Source organism: Cydia splendana, chromosome 17 (assembly GCF_910591565.1).
Source record: "Cydia splendana chromosome 17, ilCydSple1.2, whole genome shotgun sequence".
NCBI lineage: Eukaryota > Metazoa > Arthropoda > Insecta > Lepidoptera > Tortricidae > Cydia > Cydia splendana.
Genome location: NC_085976.1, coordinates 4,315,905 through 4,323,875, shown reverse-complemented (window position 1 = coordinate 4,323,875; position 7,971 = coordinate 4,315,905).

Here is a 7,971-nt window from a genome sequence, read left to right as displayed (position 1 = left end):
AAATGACCCAGTATAGATAGACACCCAAAAACACACAATACTCGTACTTCGATTTTTTGTTGCATTTTCGCGGGCGGTATTATTGTCAATCACCATTAATCTGTCACTCATTTTGTGAAAGAAAATGACAGTAATGCTTCCGGTTCGAGCGCCATCTTAATAGCTACGCGTCGTGATTAATTCCTTTGTTTTTTGCTCATTAATATTGTTTAAAGTGTAATAACGAAAAATTATTATACAGTAAACTAATGTGATAGTGTGCAGTGAATGGAGAATTAATCTTGAAATGCGTTTACCACCATTTTGGAGTCAACGGCCGGTAGTCCACGTGCTACTTATAAAGTCCAGCTATCGCTTTACAAGACCTAATAAAATCACTGTTTTGTGTACTAACTGTACAATTTTAACAGTCGTATTTAGCTCCTAATTCCTTGATACTGGCGAAATAGTCCCACTGGACAGAAGCCATAATTTTAAAATAATGAATGACAGTAATATTGCCCGCGCCAACGCTGCAGCAGTAACGCCGCAACAGTATGTATACCTACTGTTACTGCAGTCGCAATATGAAAAATAATTATTATCCCCTTTGCCGTCAATGAAGTTACGTCACTTTTCTCACTTCGATATTTATGTGTAGGTAGAAATGAACGTATCTTGAAATGTCCGTTGCTCCGCCGATGTTTTTACGCTCACATCTAATTTATCGTTAAGTGGCGGGTAGCGTGTCTAATCTTGGTCCAATTAGTACAGAAAAAAACTATCTTGATGTTGATCCGGATGTATCGGCTCTTCCACCCTTAATTTTACAAAATACTGGACATAACCTTGGACCATCCGACTGTCAATCCAAAATTCAATTGAACCTGGCAACGTAAACACTCTGGTCATATCAACAACCATGAATATCATTGTTTTAATACAACAAATATAACCAGAGGTACTAAATTACTAGTTTCAAAGGAATTTACCGCCATATGTAATGTTATCCTACAAATAAGCCACAAAAGCTAGTTATCAGAACGATACCTTATCTCATTAGTAATTTACGCGCCCTAACATTTCCAGCTCAGTAAAGACCCAACACAATGAAGGAAAGCTAAATAATTACAGGGTTGTAAGCAACTGGCTAGAATTAAGTGACGTACTTATTTTTTTTTTTTTTAATTAGTCTAACGAGAACAAGGTACTATCAATCATTATTGCTCAACGCTGTAATTACAATTGCGTGTAATTACAGCGTTGACGTGTATTTCTGGTTGTTATTTTTTCTAATTCTTTACAATGTGTGCAAGTGTTGCATACTGTGTTGTAAACCGTAATTTGGTAGCGCTCCTTAACTATTACTAAGCAACATTTTGAATCCATAAGAAAAGACGGCAAGGAAAATATAGAGGTAGACGTACGGCTCGATTCGGAAAATGAATTAGATTTCTACTAGGATTCAACAAGTTACGATACGGATAATTTAAAGATATTTGTAAGATAGATATGTCAAATTTGACGTTTCCGCGATTCTGGAGGTCCTCTTGAACGATTTCGACAAGTTATGACTTAGATATCCAAGTCACATCTAGTCGATATCTAATGTAGATCTAGTTGATCTCTAAATCGTCTCAAGATCTTGTGATTATCTCGAAATCCGAATAGGCCTGGTAGACATTAGAAACAGAATAAAATGCGCATGAGACATATTCTTATCTTATAATATCTTTGAAGTAAGAATTACCCTCTGCCTGTGGAGTGGCATATGCGCCTAAAGGGTTACTAGCCTTTATAACTAACTTATCATCTGCTTTATTTAATTTACATATACTTAAGTAAAGTAAAATATTACAAACGCGTGTCATATTGGTACCTACTGGGTTGGAGAACATGTCTCTAGGGTAAACACCGACCGGTGTATACATTTCTTAAATGTGGTTAATGCGATTCTCTAGTACTCTCTCGAGATAACCCGCCATATCCTTATGAAGTGCGCGTTGAGCGACCTCCTAAAGTTATTAACTTTGGGAGTAAAACAACTAAATAATTTTAACCTACCACTAACAGAACTAGATTACGAGTATGTGTTTTATTTGAGTACATGAAATTATAATTTATAAAATATAAAGCAAATAATAGTATAACAAGAAATAAGACATTATAATTGTTTGCACAATAGGAAAATTAAATTAGTTGATATTGTAAAAGCAGAACTTGCAAAAATATGTAATTTGCTATTGTGACACGGCACTTTGCATGAATGATCCAGTTTTACGTTTTTAGGATTGTCTCGAATATAGTATAGTTTTGTTTTATGGCAAGGAAGTCATTGATGTAGCAACAAAACAAATGACAACCATTTGGCCAATTAGAAACTAATTAAACCTGATGGTGTTGCTACTTCAAATTAAATCCTAAAATGATGGAATAATATTAATTAAATATTTAAATCAAAACTTAATTTTTAAATACAAAAAAAGGTGGAAATATGTTTAGATAATTAAATATGATTTATTTCTATATGTTGGACTTACATATAAAAATTATTCCATGAATTTCATTAGTTACTGTTATTTTGATTGTGTTATCCCAGGGACAGTTAGGTTGAGATCATTTCCTGGTTGGCTTTTGCCCTGGATGGGCATCTTTTAATTTAGAAAGTGAAGCTAAATACATCATGCTCTGGTAGCATCGATCCGAGTCTTGGTTAGGCAGCAGCCGCTGCATCCATGAGCTAGGAAGCTCATGCCGAAGTTATTTTACCACAGACAGTAAGTAGAATATGATAATATATAAGTGTCTTCAGGTTTGACTCCTTGTTGAATCTTTGTCCCTGCTTATTTGACCATTCGTTTTGTTTCCAGTCTGCTGGCGAAACAATGTGGTGGGATGGGATAGTTACAGCTGTGAGATGAATCCACTCTAGGAATTTCCAGCTGGTAAGAAACTCAGAATATAATAATGTCCCTTGAAAGGTTAAGATACCACATGTTTCTAGTTGTTAATGTTGAAATGTTTCTTTCAGCTGACTGGGTGTTATGTTATGTTATGTTATGTTACTGTTATGTTGCTGTCATTTCGGAGTATGGAAGTCCGTCCATATCCATCAAACTTCAAGTGTATCTGGTGAGCTGTTCGCAATGAGAATTTCGCTCTTCTGCTGGGTGGAGGAGACGACACCTTCAAGCTGAGGCCTTAGGCCTTCTGTGGTGCTCCGCGGTGCAATATTGTTATGAGGTTGGTGTAACGCTTTCCTTCCATCCTAGAAGCATTTTCCAAATTTAAAGTTAGAGAATTTATTGGATCGTATGTGATGGCAAATGATAAATTAGGTACTAACAAATTTAGATAGGTCTGCTTGTAAATCATTGTAGAACCATTTTTGGCACGACCCGGCTCTATCGTCTGACATTATAGAATAAGGTGCTTAATGCTAGCTTAATAAATGATTTACTTGTAGAACAACTTCCTCAGTGTGAGAATAGAAATAAATTATGTGTCACAAAACTAACATTTCATTTTGACATCCTTTAGAGACCCCTGAATAGTTGATGGAAATAAGTGTAAGCACCTGCTTGAGTTTTTGGTTAAGATTTAGATTGGTTAATTTAGTAACCTTAATTGTCCGTGAGTTTCCCCTGGGCAAAGCCCCAGCCGGGCTAGGAAAAATCACCGTGAATTGTCACGCAAGCAAAACTCAAGCACCTGCTTGAGTTTTTGGTTAAGATTTAGATTGGTTAATTTAGTAACCTAAATTGTCCGTGAGTTTCCCCTGGGCAAAGCCCCAGCCGGGCTAGGAAAAATCACCGTGAATTGTCACGGTTACTAAATTAACCAATCTAAATCTTAACCAAAAACTCAAGCAGGTGCTTACACTTATTTCCATCAACTATTCAGGGGTCTCTAAAGGATGTCAAAATGAAATGTTAGTTTTGTGACACATAATTTATTTCTATTCTCACACTGAGGAAGTTGTTCTACAAGTAAATCATTTATTAAGCTAGCATTAAGCACCTTATTCTATAATGTCAGACGATAGAGCCGGGTCGTGCCAAAAATGGTTCTACAATGATTTACAAGCAGACCTATCTAAATTTGTTAGTACCTAATTTATCATTTGCCATCACATACGATCCAATAAATTCTCTAACTTTAAATTTGGAAAATGCTTCTAGGATGGAAGGAAAGCGTTACACCAACCTCATAACAATATTGCACCGCGGAGCACCACAGAAGGCCTAAGGCCTCAGCTTGAAGGTGTCGTCTCCTCCACCCAGCAGAAGAGCGAAATTCTCATTGCGAACAGCTCACCAGATACACTTGAAGTTTGATGGATATGGACGGACTTCCATACTCCGAAATGACAGCAACATAACAGTAACATAACATAACACCCAGTCAGCTGAAAGAAACATTTCAACATTAACAACTAGAAACATGTGGTATCTTAACCTTTCAAGGGACATTATTATATTCTGAGTTTCTTACCAGCTGGAAATTCCTAGAGTGGATTCATCTCACAGCTGTAACTATCCCATCCCACCACATTGTTTCGCCAGCAGACTGGAAACAAAACGAATGGTCAAATAAGCAGGGACAAAGATTCAACAAGGAGTCAAACCTGAAGACAATTATATATTATCATATTCTACTTACTGTCTGTGGTAAAATAACTTCGGCATGAGCTTCCTAGCTCATGGATGCAGCGGCTGCTGCCTAACCAAGACTCGGATCGATGCTACCAGAGCATGATGTATTTAGCTTCACTTTCTAAATTAAAAGATGCCCATCCAGGGCAAAAGCCAACCAGGAAATGATCTCAACCTAACTGTCCCTGGGATAACACAATCAAAATAACAGTAACTAATGAAATTCATGGAATAAATTTTATATGTAAGTCCAACATATAGAAATAAATCATATTTAATTATCTAAACATATTTCCACCTTTTTTTGTATTTAAAAATTAAGTTTTGATTTAAATATTTAATTAATATTATTCCATCATTTTAGGATTTAATTTGAAGTAGCAACACCATCACGTTTAATTAGTTTCTAATTGGCCAAATGGTTGTCATTTGTTTTGTTGCTACATCAATGACTTCCTTGCCATAAAACAAAACTATACTATATTCGAGACAATCCTAAAAACGTAAAACTGGATCATTCATGCAAAGTGCCGTGTCACAATATGTCCTATTCAGGGTCCATGTGATACTGTAACTTTATTTATAACAATTTGTTATAAATACCATGGTTGTAATAAAGAATATTATTATAATATTAAATTACCAAGATTTTTTAAATCTTTTATGAGACTTCGGATACTATTTTTATAACATTATTAAATTGCGTCAAGTTACTCCCTTTTTGGGATATAAATAATCCTTTCATACCATTAAAGGTTTATGGTGTTATTACCTGCTGACATTTTTGTGGCACCTTACTCGTAATTCAAGCCGGTCTCGGGATATTTTCTGCTTGGTAGTTTTATCGGCCCCGTGGAAATGTACACCTGCTTGGGCTATTTTTATTGTTCTTTTTTTTCTCGCTTTCTATTTTCGTCTATGATTCCTTTTTTGTGAACTTTGTTTCTATAGATAAACGCATTTTGTTGTGAACTGAATTCATTATTAAGACATTTACATGAAAACTTGAATATAGAATGATAACATGATAACTTTTATAAATATAATACCTACATCCGCCTTGGCCCAAAAGTTAAAGAAAAATGTACACATGATAATAAATATTTAATGCATAATATGCATACGGATGTAGGTATTATATTTATGAAAGTTATCATATTTTTCAATGTTGTAATGAATATTAGGCTCATAAAAGTTACAGACGCACTAAATTGGCACCAACACAGGAACCATTTCAGTCATTATTACTACAAACTTTTTAGTTACACATTACCTACATTTAGGGTTATACATAACTACTTAACTTACAAATCTGGCATTTCACAGTACGCTCACCGAATTGCATTCAGTGCAGTTAGGGACATACTTATCATAAAAATATAGTTAAAGTTAGACCAAGAAAAGTCTGCAGCGATTTTGATAGCCCGCGCTGTGCAAGTGTTATTTTAAACGTCAAATGTCTATAAATAACACTTGCACTGCGTGGGCTATCAAAACCGCTGGAGACTTTTCTTGGTCTAACTCAATTATAAAACGTAATCCGAGTATGTAAGAAAAATGTTACCATGTTAAAAATTTGTAATTGAAAGAAAAAAACTAACATTATCTTAAAACGGGGTCAACAGAAATCGCGGGGTGAATAGAGAAATTTTGAACTTTTTCTTTCAAGTTGTTATATTTAAAAACGTACATCTCTAAAACTAGATTTCTTGGAATGGGTATATATTACTACATTGATACTAAAAGAACTCAATCAAACTGCCTAAAAGTTAGATTTTTTTGACTCTAAAGTAAGGTCTCGCCGAGGTAAGAAATTAAGCCTGTCTGAACTTTTTTCTAGCGGTAAATGTTTTGACATTAACTAAGTAAAAGTTAGCTAACCTGGTAATATAGTATATGTAGTACCTAAATAATAAATAATATCACTAATTTTCTCTATAATGAAGCTTTTTTATGCAAAAAACTAATAACAAGCAATTTTACGTGATAAAGGGGTCAGTGGACACGCATATGGGGTGAGTAGTTACGCCATAGGGGGTGATTAGATACAACAAAGGGGTGTAAAGACACGCCTTGGGGTTTAAGACACAAAAAAAATTTTTTGTGTCAAATAGCTGTTTAACAGATACATACCAATACCATTTGCCAATAGAGTATCAACATAACAATGACCAAATTCGATGCCTATGACAACTAAAACTTAATATTTCTATTCACCCCTTTCTTGTGTCTATCGACCCCGTTTTAAGGATATGGAGAAAACAGGTAGTTTTCTTTGATTTTCTCTGAATTGGGTAGGTAAAAAATTATTTCACAAATGCAAATTTGAAGAACTAACCAAGACTCAAAAAATGATATCAAAATTTTTACTTTTATCATTTTGATTATTGGCGAAAATCGTCCTTGAAGTTGAAAATCGTGTCTTTTCACCCCGTTATACGGTATTTTTAACATAAACAGGCAGGTAGCTTGATCCACGTGTTTACCTTAAACTCAATTGTATGAGGATCCTTTTGTTTGCAAAGGCCTCGAAAGGTTTAAATGCGCGGGTAAATAATACAGATCAATATTAGATAATGCTAAACCCTGTGACTGTTTCCCAAAAGAATAAAATACAGGTTATTTTTAGTAACCCGACCTATGACCTTATTCACCCGTAAATTATTGCAGGTGACTAAAACACCCTGTATAAATTTAGTACTTATGGTTATGTTAGAGTAATTTCAGTGTACGTAATACTGAGATTTAGTATAGTACCAGAGAAATGATAAAATTTTTAACGTCCGCGTAATCTCATCTTGCGCCGCGGGAAACATAAAAAAATTGTACAATTTCAAATTCCATCTAATATGAGGAGAATCTCCGCTCTCACTGACTATAATATAACAGGCGGTTATACAGACTGTAAAGTTTCTGACGCAGAGTAATGGTTGCTCCGAGATATTTGCAATATAAATGTATTGTGTGAACGTAAAACATGCTTTGGATAGGCCAATGTGAATAAATGAACATTTATTTATGTTGCAGAGCAGCTCCAGCAGCTATTTCAATTCAGGGAAGTGAATGCCATCTTTCATTAAATTTTGCTAGATTTATTGTAAAATTTTTTGCAAAAGACGAATGACTTCTAAGGATTTTAGATTAAGAGTAGGTATTTTGTTAAATAATACAGATTTAATATTAATAATTTTAGAGAAATATTGTTTTCTGTTTGAAACAAAACGTTATAAATGTTATAATCCATAATAGTTTAATGTTATAGCAAGAGTTTAAAAAAAAGTATACAATACACAGTAGGAAAATAAGAAATGTGTCCGTTTTTATCAATCTAAGTTGT